Source organism: Sinocyclocheilus anshuiensis, unplaced genomic scaffold (assembly GCF_001515605.1).
Source record: "Sinocyclocheilus anshuiensis isolate Anshui unplaced genomic scaffold, SAMN03320099.WGS_v1.1 scaffold1625, whole genome shotgun sequence".
Taxonomy (NCBI): Eukaryota; Metazoa; Chordata; class Actinopteri; order Cypriniformes; family Cyprinidae; genus Sinocyclocheilus; species Sinocyclocheilus anshuiensis.
The window spans coordinates 642,302-661,738 of record NW_015539802.1 but is presented as its reverse complement, the minus strand read 5'-3'; the positions used below and the strand labels follow the sequence as shown (position 1 = coordinate 661,738).

At 35.6% G+C, this 19,437-nt stretch overlaps 1 pseudogene; it reads right to left on the bottom strand.

Moving 5' to 3' along the window:
• Positions 1 to 12,152: 12,152 nt before the first annotated feature.
• Positions 12,153 to 19,148, bottom strand: LOC107683910 (eukaryotic translation initiation factor 2D-like; annotated as a pseudogene).
• Positions 19,149 to 19,437: the final 289 nt, after the last annotated feature.

The following is a 19,437-nucleotide window of genomic DNA, read 5'->3' as shown; positions in this document are numbered from 1 at the left end:
GGCAGTCTTTGCCAATCCTGTAATTCATATGAATTGCACATATGTCCACGTAAATCATGCAACCTTATAATGACCCTGTAAAGATTATAACCATTGCGTCACTGCAGTAAATCCCACTGACTGTGTGTGTGTGGGAACAGTGACGGCAAAACGGTGCTTGCTCACTCTCGCCAGCCCAAACAGCTTATTATTCAGTAACAACCTTTTAAATCAGCATTTATAAAACAAAAAGTCACCACTAAAGTATAATGTATGCCGTGATTCAGCTGTGTTCAGACTCACATAATCACGTAGAATGAACACCCACAATGACAATGGGTGACAAGTACTCATAAATAAAGCAAGTAAAATCTATAGGATCGCTCTTTAATTAATGGTCGTAAATATTCACTCTACAAGCCGCAAAACATGAGGCATAAGGACAGATTCACTAAAGAGGTTCACACTGATAGTGATTTGCAGCTGAACGGACATCAACCTTTTCCACCAAGAACTGCCAAAATCTGTTAATAAACAATTCACTCCACCTTTTGAATCGAACGTATCTAGGACCCCAAAGTGATTCCACTGGCTGAAATAACTTGGTACTCTATTGCCTCTATTTATTGCCTGATTGAGGCAAAATTGTTTTATGATGTACAGTATGAGGTCTGAACTATGTTAAACAACTATGTATTTGAAATTATGTTAATGAAATGTATCTAAAACTTTGGATTGGGAAATGAAATATTTCTCATTGTTTATGGTTTTTGTTCTTAGATGTTTTATGCAAGTTAGCTACTTTGTGTACTAGCTTAGCATACTGCTAGCACGGTATGCCAGCTAAGCCTACCCTTGTGAAAAACAAGTACACTTCTGCATTTTTTATTTTTATTTTTTTTAATGGACAATTAATATAAAAGTACATACTTTAGTGCAAACTGAATGAAATGTTTTCGGACACTTAATTGCATGTTCTTTACAATTAAATGAAAATGTATAATAGTTTAAATTTATATTAAATGCTTACTTAATTGTCTTTGAATTATGGTATGTATGTACTGACTAACATTTATGGTAATTAAAATATACTTTAATTTTCACTTTCAAAATATAATGTCATTTTTATTAAAACTTGTATTTTAACATTTTTAGTTGCACATTTGTAATGATGAAGTTTCAATTTAATATTTAAAATATATTAATAATTAATAACTACTAATTAATAATACTTTTATGTGCTTCACTTAGTAAACAAATCAAAATAAGTGTACTTTAAAGCACACAAAATTAAAACTATTATTTAAAATGTACTTTAATGTACAACTTTTAATATGACATTATTACAAAGTGCACTTTTTAAAAGTTCATTTAATACCCAAGTATGAAACATAGTCAAGAAATTGTACTCTCTTTAAGTACACTTAATTGCCCATATCGCATTAATATTACATTATCTGCAATTATTTTTGTAAATATATATATATATATATATATATATATACTGTTAATATTTGAAGCACACAACAAGTGCACATTCAATACAATTATTTTTCACTAGGTTATACCCTGCACAAGTCACTTACCCACAAATATGATGATTCCATTGTGAAGACCCACTTTCTAAAATAAAAATGCAGCTGTATATTTGCTGTGTATGAATAGTATGGTATTATAACTATCAAAATAAAATAATTGCCATTTATCGTGTCATTGAACAATAGCCAAAAGAAGTGATTATCTGAATATATTATGTAGGAAAAAATGATTAATTACACTTTCTTTTCACGTTTTAAATGTTGGTGCAAAACATTTTTTTTCTTTCCTTAATTAATTGTTTGCTGCTATACAGCATGTCTGTATATAAAGCCCTGCTATGACAATTGTTTTTTCTCATAATTAGATCATCATTTGAGGAATTACTGCCATAAATAAAAATTACCTTTACCATTATTATATAAAACCTATATAATGGGCCTAATTTATACATAAAGGAGGTGTGTATGCATGATAATAATGATTTAAATTCCATGCTGTGCCAATTCAGTGCATTTAGCAGGATTTTGCAAAATGGGTGCAACTGTGGTTTGAATTCAACTTACAGTAGTGGGAAGACTGTTGATGCAGCAGACATCCAAAAGCCCTCCATCTCTGTCCAATTCCCCTCAGTCGGTGAGAAAGCATGAGCAGGTCCAGGCACACGTGTATAAAGGTGAACTGCATCCATCATCTGAAACTGATGCAGTGCATAAAGACACATTAGTTACAGTGGCAGTGACCAGTGACCAGGCCTGTCACAGGCACTAATGTCTGCAAAATGATTCCATCCGCATAACTGATGAACACATGGCAGAGATGTTACTAGAAGGCATTCAACAACAGAGCAGGCTTGACTTTGAAAGGGTGAGAGTGTTGGAGGGCATTTCAAAAGGTAGCTCCCGCAGCCTTAGGGCCAACATAACTTCCCTCAAGCCATGCAGATACTTAATGGAGGACACTGCCAGAGGCCTTTTACATGAATCATTCATAAACACTGCACCACCACTTCACACCTCTCCACATGCACAACCATACACATCTGCATGGCTACAACACTTGTAAATTGCCTGTCAATTCAGTCTGTTTTCTAGTGCTTTGTATCCTTACGTTTTATTTGCTTTTTGTACTTTTTTCTTACAGCTCTACTGCGCACAACATGGTAGAAAGTTCCACCTCAAATTAGCTTTTGATATATGAACTAATCAAACAAGGATGTACTGGATGTTTTAGGAAATCTGATTGGATTTGAGCTGTTTTAATTACAAGTTAGACATATACTGTTGGAAAGTTTAGGGGTCTGTAATATTTTATAAATGTTTTTTATGCTCACCTAGGTTGCATTTATTTGATCAAAAATACAGTAAAAAAGGAATATTGTGAAATATTATTACGATATAAAACATTTTCTATTGTAATATATTTTATATTGAGACTTATTCCTGTGATCAAAGCTGATTTTCAGCATCATTACTCCAGTCTTCAGTGTCAAATGATCCTTCAGAAATCATTTTAATATGCTGATCATTCTAATATTGCTTAGAGATTAATAATAAGAAAGATTTCTTATTATTATCAATATTGAAAACAGGTGTTCCACTTAATATTTTGTGGAAACTGTCTTTTCTTTTCAGGATTATATTCTTGCTTAATAAAAGTAGGCTGTTAATTTCTTTAAAAAAATAAATAAATCTTACTGACTTCAAACTTTTTCATTGTAGGCCTACTGTACATGTAAAAGAGAGAAATAACACATTAGAAGTCCATTTTTGATTCATAATATTTTAAGAATAAAAAACAAACAAACAATAAATTACATTTAATTAAAAATGATTACAATGAAAAAAAAAAGATTAAAAATATTTTTAGTGCAATGGGTGATGTGGATTTACTGTAAACTGTACCGCTTTTGAAATTTGACACTGGTCATCATGACACTGGTTTTTAATAAGTCAGGCATTCAGTTTCATTTTATGCAGTGAATCTTACAACATTTCACTGTGAGTTCAGCATGTGATTTCTGTCAGACAAAATGAGGAAAATTAAATATGAATTGATTTGAATTGAATTGATGAAATTAATTCTATTTGAAACATCACTGATCTTTATGTCTGGATAAAAAAATGCTACAGAATAACGTTGTTGTCTCACTATCCCTTGTGCACATCTGATGTGGATATCTGTCCAGCCGAAATGAATTATCCGTGACTCAAGAGCACCAATCCAAACTGCACAGGGGCCCAAAACCTGATCTCTTTGCTTTAGGCCATTTCACTTGACTCTCTCTCTCCCTCCATTTTTTTTTACAAAACCATTTAAGCTGTTTTGGGAAATAGAAAAAAGAAGGTAAAAAAAAATAAATGTTGTAATCCATTTTGTCCAGCAATCCTCTCAGCACCACAGTCATAATCTGGATGGATGAGAGGGTGTGTATATCTTTTCACCTCACTCTGCCTCTCATATTCCTGTTGGAAACGTCACACTCTAAAAAATGCTGGGTTAAAACAACCCAATTGCTGGGTTTGTCCATATTTCACCTAGCACTGGGTTGTATTTAACCCAGCGTTTTTTTTTTTTAGAGTGCACCAACATGTGTTTTGGATGCTGTGTGCTAGTGTTCCTAATAGACTTCTTAACCAGCTTTTTTGGTCTCTTGTTTCTCATTTTCCTCTTGACAATACCCCATAGATTCTCTATGGGGTTCAGGTCTGGTGAGTTTGCTGGCCAGTCAAGCACACCAACACCATGGTCATTTAACCAACTTTTGGTGCTTTTGGCAGTGTGGGCAGGGGCCAAATGCTGCTGGAAAATGAAATCAGCATCTTCAAAAAGCTGGTCAGCAGAAGGAAGCATGAAGTGCTCCAAAATTTCTTGGTAAACGGGTGCAGTGACGTTGGTTTTCAAAAAACAAACAACCAGCTTCTTAACCAGCTTAACATGCAGGACACCTTTGTGCACCTGCAGTGTATTTCAAATCTTAAAAGTAGGCTATAGCTAAAAACTGTACTTGCAGGTAATGTAATATTAATTAAAGAGAGACACTTTCATGAGTGTCACTTTTTATTAATGCTAATTTAGAAGTTTTACTTACTGTACATTTGAAATAGGCCTACATAAACTGTAATATGCTTTTCAAAAAAAGTGTGTTTATTTTGATGTTGACCAGAATTGACAGGACTTATTACGATGTTTAAATCTAGTTAATGAAGATTTGATTCTTACCTAACTATTAGTTTCCGTGATCGAGATCTTCTTATTGTTATCAACTGGCAAAAATAGACTGTCCATGATTGAAGTGGAGTGGGAAAACAGTTAACAAAGGTCAAAATAAAATGAGGAGAAGCATCGTGGAAAATAATACCGTGATCCAAGATATCCTATCCGGAGGGGGGTTACATTTCTCACATGACCTCAAAGCAGTTAAAAGCAGTAATTTTCCGGTTCACGAAACAGAAAACAGTTCATTTGTTCTTGAATCGGGCTACACTGGTTGCGCTTTGCGCCAGTTCATAGGCCTACAGTAGGCTCATTTAGCTCATTGTGGCAGTTTCCATTTTTATTCAATTGCAAATGACATCAGTATCCGAAAACACATTCATTTCGCGCGTTTTGATTGTTTCCGCAATAAGTACTGTTTTTAGAAGAATGCTAAAGTGTACGCATTTCAATGGAGCTAATATAGGCTACAGTACCGTATCTTATTAGCGCTTAGCAACAATTGTGGGTAGCTGGAGGTAAAGGGTGGATGTTAATTAAAACATTGTGTTTGATGTTATCATCGCTTTTGTAGCCTAAGGATCATGAAAGAATATAAAAATTCATAAAAGTGTTTGTAAGTGCGGCTATGCAGCAGCATCCACGAGGAGAGCGAGTGTCCCAGAGGAACTATCACTGAATGGAATTCCCTCGCGCACAAACCCATATTAGCTCGCGCATGGGGTCATTTAGCGCATCAGCTGACCGGCGGAGTGCTGCTGCACGAGCCGAGGAAAACTGCAGTGCATCCGCACGACGCACAGAATACCAATCAGCTCTCTCTCTCTCTCTCTTTCTCTCTGTGGGTTAGCTACTGATTAAAGTGACTCCAGAGAATTTCTTGGAAACCTATGCAACGTGTGTGCGTGTATGAAAATGTACTCACCCTCAGGCCATCCAAGATGTAGTAGATGAGTTTTGTATCTTCATCAGAACAGATTTGGAGAAATGTAGCATTACATCACTTGCTCAGCAATAGATCCTCTGCAGTGAATGGGTGCCGTCAGATTGAGAGACCAAACAGCTGATAAAAACACCACAATAATCCACAAGCAATCCACACAACTCCCATTATTTAACTATCCATCATTAAGGCGTTTTAACATTAGGCTGTCACTTCATGTAAAAATATGAGTCCATAATCTAAAAGAAAACAAAACAAAAAAAAAACACTTCCTCCAGTGGAAAAAGTCAATCCCCTGTTGTCCTCTCGCATCAAAATCCACGGATATATTTATTTAGAGCAATTTTGCATTTTTTAACTTATAAATTGTGCTTGATCTGTGTATATTTCTCTCCCGATTCAGATGACTTTTTCACTGTAGAAAGCAATATTATGGATAGAGGAGTGCACTGCTGGTCAATGAAACAGATTTTTTTTCTTGGTCTATATGCTTATGTCTCCTGTAATGCTTTTACAGAATGCATGATAGCCTTGAACTCAGGTACAGTATGAGATCAACTCACAGCCTTGAAGTTGATATCTGATCCCTTTACTTGTTTATATGACTTATAGGCTGTACTGAGACTTGAACAAATCCTGCACTGGCAGGTTGTCTGTTCCATATCCTCTTTGTGTGCTGAGTGCTTTGATCAGTCTATAACCATATAATACTTTCAAAGGATGCCACATGCTGGTTAATGTTCTGAATGATGATCCTGTGCGGTTCACACAGTTGAGAAAATCTCAAGTCATTAATTGATCAAAATCATGTGGATTCAATTAAATCAAATCATGCGAGAGATATCTACAAATATCTATACGCAAATAGTTTTTGCTAATGCATTCAACTGAATGTATATCAGTGATAGTGTGTAGTTTTCCGATTAGGCTAGAAAAAAAAGCTTGACTGGATTTAGTTTTACCTGCTGGCTTGAGTTTGTCCATGCATCGATTTATATCCCACAGGCAAAACAAAGCCTTGATCTCTTTTCATGGTCAGGAATATCCGATGACGCGGATTACAAGCGAAACCATTCCAAGAGTCAATGTTTTGGGCTAAGCTTCTTAGGGAGTCACAGCGGACCCATGCCAGAAATGATCTTTGCTGATAGATTAGTGCCTGTGGCAAAACTGGACTTGGTAAACTTCATAACAGATGCACACGTGGATCCTGCAGGAAGGATGTCCTTTTCTTGACCTCATAATAGCAATGCATTTAGAAGGAAAAAGTCTTGATATGGTGAAGATTTTTAGTTTTATTTATTTATGATATTCTTGCCTGTAATGTAAGACAGTGCAGACAGCTGATCAGTCTTGCAATGGCAAATCATGCCTAACATACAGTATGTACTCTCAGACATATTAGAGAATTTGCAAATGCTTTGGTGGAAAAGTGGAGTAACATCTCAGAGCAAGAACTGGCAAATGTGCTGCAGTCTATGAGAATGAGATGAACTGTAGAACTTACAGCAACTGATGGACACACAAGATACTCACTACGACTTTTGATATTGACCCCTCTTTGTTCAGAGACATTATTTCATTTCTGTTCATCAAATGTCTGTGAAACCTGTACAGTCTCAGTACAGGTTTTTGTCTCAGTAGTTGAAATTTTTATGTCAGTACAAATATTTACACATTAAGAAATTTGTTGCACATAAAAGCAGCTGAATTTGATTTACAATTATGAATATAAGAAAAGTCAGCAGAAATGTAAAGCAAATATTGAAATATAAAAATTGCTTGTATACACAAGCAAACATTCCGTCTATCCCAACATTTGGGAAAATACCAAAAGTTTTTTTTTTATTATAGGAGAATGTCTGTATTTCAGACCTGTTAGATGCAGTTGTTTTCTTTAATGAGGAAGAAAGTACCAGCAGCCCCAGAGTCAGACTCACTCCACAAACACTGAGAACATCATCGACCACTTCTGAAAAACACAACAGGATCATGACATTTACTGTTGATGACATTCATATATGTCCCAGAACATAAATCTGAAATCCACTGAATCTGCACAAAAGCAGTGCCTCACCCATCTTTTGGTTTTGCTCTGGAGAGCTGTATGGTACACAGTGCAGCAGCAAATGTCTCCCTCTTCTGGCGAGAACTTCAGAGTGGAGATGATGTTGAAGGTGCTGTCTCTCTTTGGGTGATACTTAGATTTATACTCTGTCACATTCTTGTTGTTCTTAGATTATCAGGACAAGTGAAGGGAAGAGTTCAGTCACATGACAGATGAGAGTGTTCTTAGCATCCAGCACCATGGAAGCCTCAGGTCTTGCAAAAACAGATTTGCTCTGAATTAAATGTTAGCGCTTAACAGAGCAAACTTTAAATTTTAATAAATATTTCCTTGTGAAAAAAAAAGTGTTTAACTGTATTGAATGAACACTTGTAATGGATTTCAAATATTAAAATTAAATAAAAAATATAATATAAAACGTGCATTCTGTAATAATATCAAAATTAAAAAGGATTTTCTTAAAGTACATTTTAAATCATTAAAGTATACACAGGAAAAGTATTTGATTATCATTTTTATTCTCATGCTATTCAATGTTACCTTTAAAATTAATATATTTTAAATGTACTAAATTGCAACGTCATCATTGCAAATGTTTAATGAAAGCAGTGCCTCACCCATCTTTTGGTTTTGCTCTGGAGAGCTGTATGGTACACAGTGCAGCAGCAAATGTCTCCCTCTTCTGGCGAGAACTTCAGAGTGGAGATGATGTTGAAGGTGCTGTCTCTCTTTGGGTGATACTTAGATTTATACTCTGTCACATTCTTGTTGTTCTTAGATTATCAGGACAAGTGAAGGGAAGAGTTCAGTCACATGACAGATGAGAGTGTTCTTAGCATCCAGCACCATGGAAGCCTCAGGTCTTGCAAAAACAGATTTGCTCTGAATTAAATGTTAGCGCTTAACAGAGCAAACTTTAAATTTTAATAAATATTCCCTTGTGAAAAAAAAAGTGTTTAACTGTATTGAATGAACACTTGTAATGGATTTCAAATATTAAAATTAAATAAAAAATATAATATAAAACGTGCATTCTGTAATAATATCAAAATTAAAAAGGATTTTCTTAAAGTACATTTTAAATCATTAAAGTATACACAGGAAAAGTATTTGATTATCATTTTTATTCTCATGCTATTCAATGTTACCTTTAAAATTAATATATTTTAAATGTACTAAATTGCAACGTCATCATTGCAAATGTTTAATGAAAAAAAAAAGTGTCTGAAAACATTACATTCAGTTCACGCTTTAGTATAGACTATTCTTTTAAAGTAGGCCTATTTCCGTAATAGGCTAAGTGTTTTCCTCAAGGGGTATATTCTTCACATTACAATGATCATTTTAGTCTACTCTGTGTGTTTTACCTGTTCGCTCTGTTGGGTGGTTATAACAGATGCAGCTAAGTTTGCTTTGCAATGTTCTGTTAAGCCAACAACAAGATCATGAAATCCAGAAAGCTAAGAGGATCTGCAAAATCAGGCTCTGTAGATACTGCTACTGTAAATGTCTCCTCTCCATTAACGGCATACTAGGCTATATACACTCTTTCCCTGTATTAGACCATCCTTGCATGTCCCTCTGCAAAACAGAGAAGAAACGACATCAGTATTAGACTGCATTGCAGTTTACTCTAAATCTTTATATACAGTGGGTACGGAAAGTATTCAGACCCCCTTAAATTTTTCTATATATATATATATATATATATATATATATATATCTGTGAAATATAGAATACATACTTGGAAAAACAAATGAAATACGTCACGTGCAATTATAAAAGTTATTTACACAGAATCCTGTTATTTACAAATTATTTGAAACTTTATATGAATCCATAATAAATCATAAATCAACTTTATACTATGCTATTACCTTTCTACAAGATAATGTAGGCTACACCGTAATAATAATAATGTGAATGATTGACTTGCCTTACTGACGATAGCCGTGAGAGTAAGAAGAACACATAAAAGCGCCACTGACAAACACCAGAGATAATCATCAATCATGGTTTACTGGAGTGAGGAATAGTCACAGGTAGCTTACAGCTGCTCCTCTGACCATAGACACAGCCTCATTATGAGTACATCAGCCAATCAGAATTTGAGTCGAACTCTGACACGACTGTTTCCAGACGAAGATATTTTTTGGCATCATACATATTTAAATCCATTGACATTTATACGTCAAGGCAAGACACCGTTATTTAAATAGCACTGGTTACAAAGCAGCTTCACAGTAATGAACAAATGTGACCCTGGACCACAAAACCAGCTTTTTTGTAATTGACCCAAAAACTTTAAAAGCTGAATAAATAAGCTTTCCATTAATGTATGGTTTGCTAGGATAGGACAATATTTGGATGAGATACAACTATTTGTAATCTGGAATCTGAGGGTGCAAAAAAAATCTAAATTCTGAGAAAATCGCCTTTAAAGTCGTCCAAATGAAGTCCTTAGCAATGCATTTGATTTTACTAATCAAAAATCAAGTTTTGATATATTTACGGTAGGAAATTTACAAAATATCTTCATGGAACGTGAACTTTACTTAATGATTTTTGGCATAAAACAAAATCAATAATTTTGATCCATACCCCAGTGACTTAAGACTGGTTTTGTGGTCCAGGGTCACAAATCAACTCTACAGAAGGCAAGTGTTTTGATCCAAAACCAGCTGACTCCGCATTATAAATAATAAACTAATGTTCAAAACATACACAACCACCATATCTCAAAGACCAGAAGCCTCCTTGAGAACAGAAGCATGATCAGACTCGCTTTAAGCCAGTTCTCCCTCTGTCCACAAAGTGGCACTACATCCACTAGTCACTAATACAATCACTTCTGGTCACACTGATGCCCATTTTCTTGGAGTTGCTTTCAATCCAAGGTCCGCTGGCCCATTCAGGCCCTTCATCACGCCATCCTACACATATACAATCTCATGACGTAGGTTTCATTTTGATCTAATAGACTGCCAACCAATGCCACAACAGAGGAAAATAAGAGGCTGAGCTTCTGTAGGCCAACAGCTCACAGTAAAATCTGATCATTCAACTTAGTGCTAACTAAGGCTGTTTTTTCTCTAATAAAAATCTCTAATCTCTAATAAAATCAAAATAATGGTGGAATAAATAATTGTGGAATAAAAATAAAATAGGTAATGGAGACATCTCACAATTCTGACTTTTATCACTCGCAATTCTGACCTCTCAGAATTTAGATATAAACTCAGAATTGTGAGATGAGATATAAACTTGAAATTCTGTGAAGAAATGTCTGAATTGTAAGATATAAATTCACATTTGTGAGAAAAAAGTTGAAATAACATGGCAGAAACAAACAACAACAAAAAAACAGGATTTCAAAATGTAAACTTAGAATTGCAAGATGTAAACTTTGATTTGAGAGAAAAAAGTTAGAACTGTGGCATAAAAAGTCACAATTAACTTTTTTGCTTTTTTGTGTGGCAGAAACAGCCAGGTTTCCATATGTTGACCTGAAATAGGTCATACCACAATAGAGCCAGCTGTGCAGTTTGTAGCAGGTCAATTATAGTTAAACATTTTCACTGAAATAAACATTAACTGAAATGAATGTTTTACATCTTATTGCCAGGGCAATATTTCTCATTTTTAATACTTAGATAAAAGTAAAAAAACTTTATAATTAAAACTAAAACACTTGATAATAAAAGTAAAACATGATAATTAAAACTGATAAATTGTTTAACAAAAAAACTAATAAAAACGGCAAAAACACTTAATTACTAAGTTAATTACTATAACATAAAAATCATCTCAAACCGAGACTTGTTAGCACTTGTATATCATTGCTCTTTTGTTGATTTTGATTGCTTCCATTGTCCTCATTTGTAAGTCGCTTTGGATAAAAGTGTCTGCTAAATGACTAAATGTAAATGTAAATATATATATTAATAAAAACTATAACAGGGTCTCAATGATTTTAATATAACACTGGTTTGTATTACTAATATGCAAAAAGGAGAATTTTGTAGCCATTAAATGGGCTCCAATTTCTAATGGGTTTTCATTAGAATTAATGAACATAACACACAGTCCTGGCTCATATTTTTGAAACCAGTGTTCTTCCAAAACAAGTTGACTCCTGGTCAAACATTCCTTAAAGTTTAGCTGTAATTCACTGCTTGTGACAGTGTATACTTTTCTACCTGGCAATACATCATTATAAAAGATGACAGTCACTCTGGAGTCATCAGTTAGATCAGAAGGGCAAACTGGTGCTTAAGGGACTCAAGCTCTGAATGAGCGTTTACTGCGGCATGCAGATATACTGTGCTCTGTTGAGGAAACATTATGTCAAGTATGAGATTAATTTAAGAGATTGCTCAGAATGAAATCAGATTTATTTTATTGCACAAATGATGTTTTGGTTGGGCTAGACATTATTTGAAATATTACAGCAACATATGGCTCTTGTGTTGAGGTGTTGTCTGCTATTTCTTCTTGCCTGGGTTGGGAGCTTTGTCAAGACCTTGTACATATTTCCGTGGGATCTGATACTGATCTGTAATAAAGGAGAAAAAGTGCACTCACATACAAGCAAAAGGTTGCGGGCAGAGATATAAGCAGGCATGAAGCATTGGACTACATGGTACCTAGAGGGCCGAGAGTGCTGCTACCGCAGATGCAGCCATACCGAGTTGTTAGACTCGTCTCTGCTGAAATGTCTGATCCCCTTTAAGTTGGATCCCATTTCTGATGCCCCCCTTCGGTCAGTCCACTTTAGGACATGGCAGTGCTCCCCTCGCTGCGGCAGGGTCTTTTATGAGCTCGCCGTTCCCGGGCAGATCAGGTGAGTCCTCCTCTCTACTGAGAGCTAGGAACTTGCCCCTAGGCCGCTGACTGCTCACTTCGGTCAAGCATGGTTCTCTTCCCTTTGTTAAGGTCGAGCCCTCTGCTTATTGAGCTCCGTGGCAGCAACATCAGATAGTTGGCCACTTGTGTTCTTCTGAGCCACGCTATGGTAAATGCACACGCTAAGCCTCTGTGCTCTTTCTAAAAAACACATTGTGGTAAGGACGTACACTAAGCATCCTGCGTTCTTTCTAAAATCCTGTATGGTATGCGTTACACGCTGCCAGCCTCGTACACTTTCTCTGAGTTGGCTTAGGCCCCGGTTTCACCTTGGGCCCCACTCTACTTATGTATCCCTGGTGATACCTTCCTGAGCAGGGCGTTGCTACCGAGGACCTGTCGGGCCAGTTCCTTTGAGCAAGGTCATGCAGAGCTGGCGGTAGCCCCTGGGTGACGGGCCAAGGTCTAGTCTATTATCCTAGACGCTTGGCCGTATCCCCTTAAAGGAATCTCTTTGTTTCTGATTTCCCTTAACAGGTAAGTTATTGGGGTATGCAGCTCAGGCCTTTGGCCAAAGGGGATAATGTCACTGACAGCCGTCAAGGTGTCCTTGGGGCAACTCCCATAGCTTGGTAGAGTTGTTGCTTAGTGCTTGCCTTGATGCTTCACATGCACTCCCCTCAGCATGGCAGTGTGGGTATACCGTTCCACAGCTTTGCATCACAGGAATAAATTACATTTTAAAATGCAGTATATTTAAAAAGAAAAACAGTCTTAAATTGTAATAATATTTCATAATATTACTGCTTTTACTGTACTTTTGATTAATTAATGCAGCCTTAATGAGTATAATAGACTGCTTTCAAAAACATAAAAAATGGTCAAGATAAAAACTAATGTGACACTTTCTTGTTATTAGTTGTTAATAGAACATGTACACAATCAGGTTACTCTGACAGGACACGTGTGTGAACTTGAGGAGAACTGACTTCATATGTCTACTAATAATCATCTTGAAACCAGTTGATTAAAATTCAAAATGGCACAAAAAAATGTAAGTTCTAAAACTTTAATATAGTGTTCTATAATAAATTATATTCATAGATTTGTGGCATAAGCATTCAAATACTTATTGGGGCCACTATATATAGTCATAGCCTTAGGACAGCTTCATACCTTCTTATTGGAGCCCCTGGAGGCAACAGTAATGTCTATGGGCTCCATCTGTCCTTTCTTAACCACAGGAGGCTGACCTGGAAACAGCACCTCATGGCAGGCTTGCATTCTGATGAGAGTCCTGAGGACACAGAGAAACACTGTCCATACTCGCATGTGTTCAGATCAATGTCTGCACATGATCAAAAATGAAAAAGAAAAAAAACAAAAACAAATGCAGCCATCAACATAAAAAAGGTATTTTATCAGAAAATGCAAAAAGCTAGTTACTTCATTTTCTAAACCATATGTTAGTGATTACACACACAGCTGGATTGTAAACTGATAATTTAAGCAGCTGCCAATTATATACAGTAGGGCAACTGATATTATTTTCAGAGGGTTAATGCTGTTCCTGTTTAAGAAATTGGTTTGAAATAAGACAATTATGTGATTCTCATAGAAATTAAACAAAAAAGAAGAACAGGCTGGTGTAGAGTTACCTGCTAAAGAGGTCATCCCATTTCAGCTTCTCTACTTGCTGGTATTCAGACTTCTCCAGCAAACAGTCACAAAGTGTAGGGTTAAAGTTAACATAACTGATGAACAAGAGAAGAGATGAGATCAATTCAAACCATTTGAAACCATGCAATAGTTGCATAGATCGATACAGATATAACATACACTACTGTTCAAAGTTTGGGGTCTGTAAGATTTTTTAAAAAGGAATTAACACTTTTATTAAGCAAGGATGCAATAAATTGATGAACATGACAGACATTTATAATGTTACAAAAGTTCATATTTTAAATAAATGCTCTTCTTTTGAACTTTCTATTCATCAAAGAATACAGAAAAAAATAAATTACTGTTTTTAACATTGATAAGAAATGTTTTTTTGAGCAGCAAATCAGCATATTAGAATGAATTCTGAAGGATCATGTGACACTGAAGACTGGAGTAATGATGCTGGAAATTCAGCTTTGCATCACAGGAATAAATTACATTTTAAAATATATATAAAAAAAAAAAACTTTTGTGTTAAATTGTAATCATATTTCACATTATAATGTTATAACACATTTATAACACTTTATAACACGTAACACTTGTCCCTGCATTTTTGATACAAATGCAGCATTGGTGAGAATAAGAACATAAAAAATAGAAAAAATGAAAGTGTGAATAAAAAGTGTACTAATGTAATTATAAACTCACTTTTTTATTGGTTTCATGGACAAGTTCATTTTTCTTCACATATTCTGTGATGATATTCCTCACCTCACTGGCCTTTAGAGGTGTCCCCTTTCTGAAACACAAAGTCACATGCTCAAAGCTCAATAATACACTTAAATATACAACAAAATGTTTCCACTCATTAACTTTTTCTGGGCATCCTGTAAGAGGCTCCAGGCATGCAGTGACCCCATATAGTGGTGTGATTTCAGGGGGTTGGTATGGGTAAGCTCCACCCCCCTCCTCAGACTCTTTCTCCGGCTCAAAATCCTCTGGTATGCTGAAAGAACATAACCTGAAAAAGTAGTGCAAGTTGTTTAAGAAAAAATGCGACAGATATTTTCTTTATTACGTGTTCTTATATTAAAAGTTTATGAATGAGATGTTAATAGTGAAATGGTCTGACTGCATACTCCGGGTTTCTCCAGTCAACTTCCACAATGCTCTCCACACCTTTACTCAGCTCCTTCACCTGAATCAGACTGTGATTCTTCTGCATGTACTGCAGAAATTTAGAAAGCTGGAATGGAAGAAAGAAACGTTGTGACCAACTAAAACAGAGATAGAAAGGCTACACTGGCATGGACTAAAATCTCACAATCTGTGAACAGTTAGTACCTTTTTATAACTGGATTTTCTTGATATCTAGGTACTTTCCTTTAGGACTGTGGGGGAAAAAATAATCTTTTGTTACATATTAAACACTATAAATGTTCTGTCATTTATTATTTTGACATTTTGATGGCATTTTTTAAAGTATAAATTTATTTAAAAACAAATGACCATAGTGTTCCCAAAAAACAGGTAAGATGACAGAGGTTTAGAGGTAATAATCGAGGAGATATTACCAGCAGGACACCATGTGGTTGCGCTTGAAGGTGCTAGTCAGTAGTGGAAACTCTGACTTTTTGACTTTAGTCTTAAGTGCATGGAGGAAACACTGCAGCAGTAACTCATCCATCTGCTCTGTAATGAGACAGACATAAAAGTCAACATACAGCAAACAGCTACAAAATGGACATGTGACAGGAAGTCAAAGACATTTCACCGTCTTCTCCATCAATGTTTTCTTCCTCTTTATCCTAAACCGGTTCTTCCACCTTCAACAGCTCATATTCATCCAGCCTCAGCTCCTGCACGCTCTGACAAGATGTTTCCACTGGAGCTGGATCAGAGCTGTCCTGCACCTCCTGCTCTTCCTCCTCACATTCCTCTCCCTCCGGTTCTCCCTCCACCTGTGCTGGAGAGTTTGTGACCGATTTAACTGGAGGATGTGACTTATCACCAAATGCCCTGTGGAGAATTTGAGGAAGATGCCTGTAGAAAAGTGAATGCGATGTATAAAGAGGCGGGAATGAAGCCGAAATGAAAGTAAAGACAGAATAATGTTGCAATGCAAAGCTCATCATAGCTGGTCCATGTATGTGTGTAAAATATTCACTCCTTTCCCCTTCATTCCACTGTTCCTCATCTCAGCGCTCGACACAGCTGCTGTGCCAATAGCCACAGGTGCCCTTCAACACCACACAGACACAAAATAAGTAACCAATACATTTTTTATGCATGTTACCCATAGGAGAACTTTATTTATAAGCATTTTTTAATAGTGAAGACTTATACAGAGTACTTTTAACTACAAACGCTATATTGCCAGTTACATAAAATAGCACAACATTTTTTGTGCAGCATAATTGAGCGCATTTACATGGACTTTTATAAACTGATAATGCTTAAGCTGCTCACGTAAATGTGTTAAAATGTCATCATATAAACATCATAAACACATTCTCTCAGCTTATTCAAGTGTACGTGTCTGACTGTGTGACAGGAAAGCATCCGTTTTGTGCATTGAAGAGCATTTAACTAGAGCGAACATTTTGCCAGGGGGAAAAGGAAATGTATTGTACACACTGACATATTTTTTTGACCCAAGAATATGTAAAAATGTGTTGTCATGTTGTGCAGCCAAAGTCAAAGTGGTACAATTGTAGAAAATCTGCACATGCGAGAGGAGAATGCCATAACAGTTTCCTGCTGACATTTTTAAATACTCTGTAGTTTTTAATGCTTTATTTAACATTACATCTCACATAACAAATGCAATACTCAGATTTGGACATATGGATGATTAGATTAGAAAGAAAAAAAATAAAAAGCTGTTTTTTGGTAGTTATCGGCATATGGGTGTGCATGTAAACATGCTCATTGCTTGTTTTAGTCTAATAAAGACAATCTATTACAATAAACTTACTATTTTTTAAGTCAGAAATCTAAAATTTATAAATGACTAATAGAACCATATAACTTTTTTTTACATATAAAATTGTACTCAGAATTTTTCTTTAAATGAAACAGTTCATTGTAGCTTTAAAAAATAAAAAATTATATATATATATATATATATATATATAAAGTGTACAATTTAAATGTTATTCTTGAAAAAAATCAGTAAGATTTCACAGAAAAAAAGACACATGCAACTCAATCCTGAAAGGGGACATTTTATTTGCTAAAAAAGAATAAACTATCAATCAGATGACAGAAGGCCATGTAGTAGACTGCGTGCAACAGGCTTTTCAGCAAAGTTTCATTCATGTTGATAATTTGGAGGCCTTAGAACTTTGCACATTAAATATGATTCAGTAGGCTTTATAAGATTCAATTAATTTTTTGGCCTTTTTAAATTTTAAATGATATATTAGGCATTTTTGTTTATACAATCGTAGAGAGAGAAAAAAAAATGACAAGAAGAGAAGAGAATAGGTTCAGGAAATTGCATAAAACGGACTCAACGCTCTGTTGTTCACATGCACCGCTAAGCTCAACATAATTCAAAGTGCTAAATATTCAGCATCACTGATGCTGATTAGTAAAAACTGCCAAATCCAGTTCACAATCTTTGAAGTTGTTACAAATCTGTGTCCAGTTGTGTATCATTTTAGTTTCACATGACTCGAGATTTTAAGTCTAATATGAATTATCTGTAAGAGTGAAATGCGGTAAGCAGCGTTACCCGTTCATCACAAGTGTGACAGCACAGCAGTTTCCTCAGGAAGACCATCAGCAGGTACCACAACACCTGACAACATGAGATCTGCAGGAGAGAAATCAGTCAGATGTGTTCTCTGAGACACACAGATGAATACTAACAAACAAGTGCTGACCTGCTCCACCAGTTAACTTCCGCAGGACCAGCGGCCACGTGACGAATACCGGTAACATGGTGGGATATCGCCACAGTGTGTACACTGAGAACAACACACACAAATGTATTATTCAAATAAATGTCATCATCATGAACAAAAACTGAGGGTTACCTGCAGACTCACCTGTTTCTCCAGCTGAAAGAATATGGGATTTTTATGGAGAATGTACAGAGTGACTGCATCTCCCTTATGTGCGTAAATCTTCCCAATATTCAGCTCGTCTTTATTTGGGATCAGCTCATTTAGATCCTCAGCTGAAGGGAAAGCAGCAGAGATATCTGCTCTTAGCTTCCTCCTGTATGGAAAGAAACGAGCACAATGACAAGGCATCAAAATAAAAAAAAACTCACAATTGATATCTGAAAACCATGGGAGAACTCCAACTTAAAGTATTTATTGACCTTATCTTGTCTCTTTTAACAACTAAACATTTATCTTGAGTTTAGAACAGATACTTTAAAAGGGAAAATGTGGTTTCATCAAGTCAAGATATCATAAAAGGATATGAAATGAAACAGAAACCTGCACTTTATGTGAAGATACAGTAGATGATCTTGAATGAGTAAACGGCACACAGTATCTTGTAATAACATAAACACCACATGAGGCACATATATTATTCAATATTAAGTATGACGTTATTTGTTACAGTTTGCTGAAATAATGTTCACGAAGCAGAGCTGTCTACTCTAAACAGTCGATTTACTCAAAGCTGAATCAGAATCACTTTGCAAGAATATTTCTTTCATTTCAACTCATGTTTAAAAGTCAAACTGGTTGAATACCTGTCAGATCCCTTGATAACGGTGTTAGAATTCACACGAAACGCTTTTGCAAACATCTCAGTATTTCGATGAGTTATTTGCAAGAAGCCGCTAAAAATCACCTAATGAAGCTCAGTTCTCTAATATGTCATATTAAAAAGCTATTTTATTAGAGTAATTCAATCATCTGCTGTGCCATGAGCGGTGGTATACGGGTGCAACGCTGAAACATGCCCGACTGGAAAATACCGGTGTCTGTTGAAGTGACCGCCAGACCAGTCATTAATATCATTCAGTTATTGAACCGATTTGTTGGTACTGAACGGAAAAAAAAAATGTTGTAAATTCTTAAAATATTTTGCATTTTTTAAAAATTATTTTCCAAAAATGAAAACCGTGTCATTATTTAGCTCTTCATTATCATGACTTCACTTAACTCTTCTAAGACATGGTTCTGCAGCGAAAATCAACAGTGACTGACCACTATT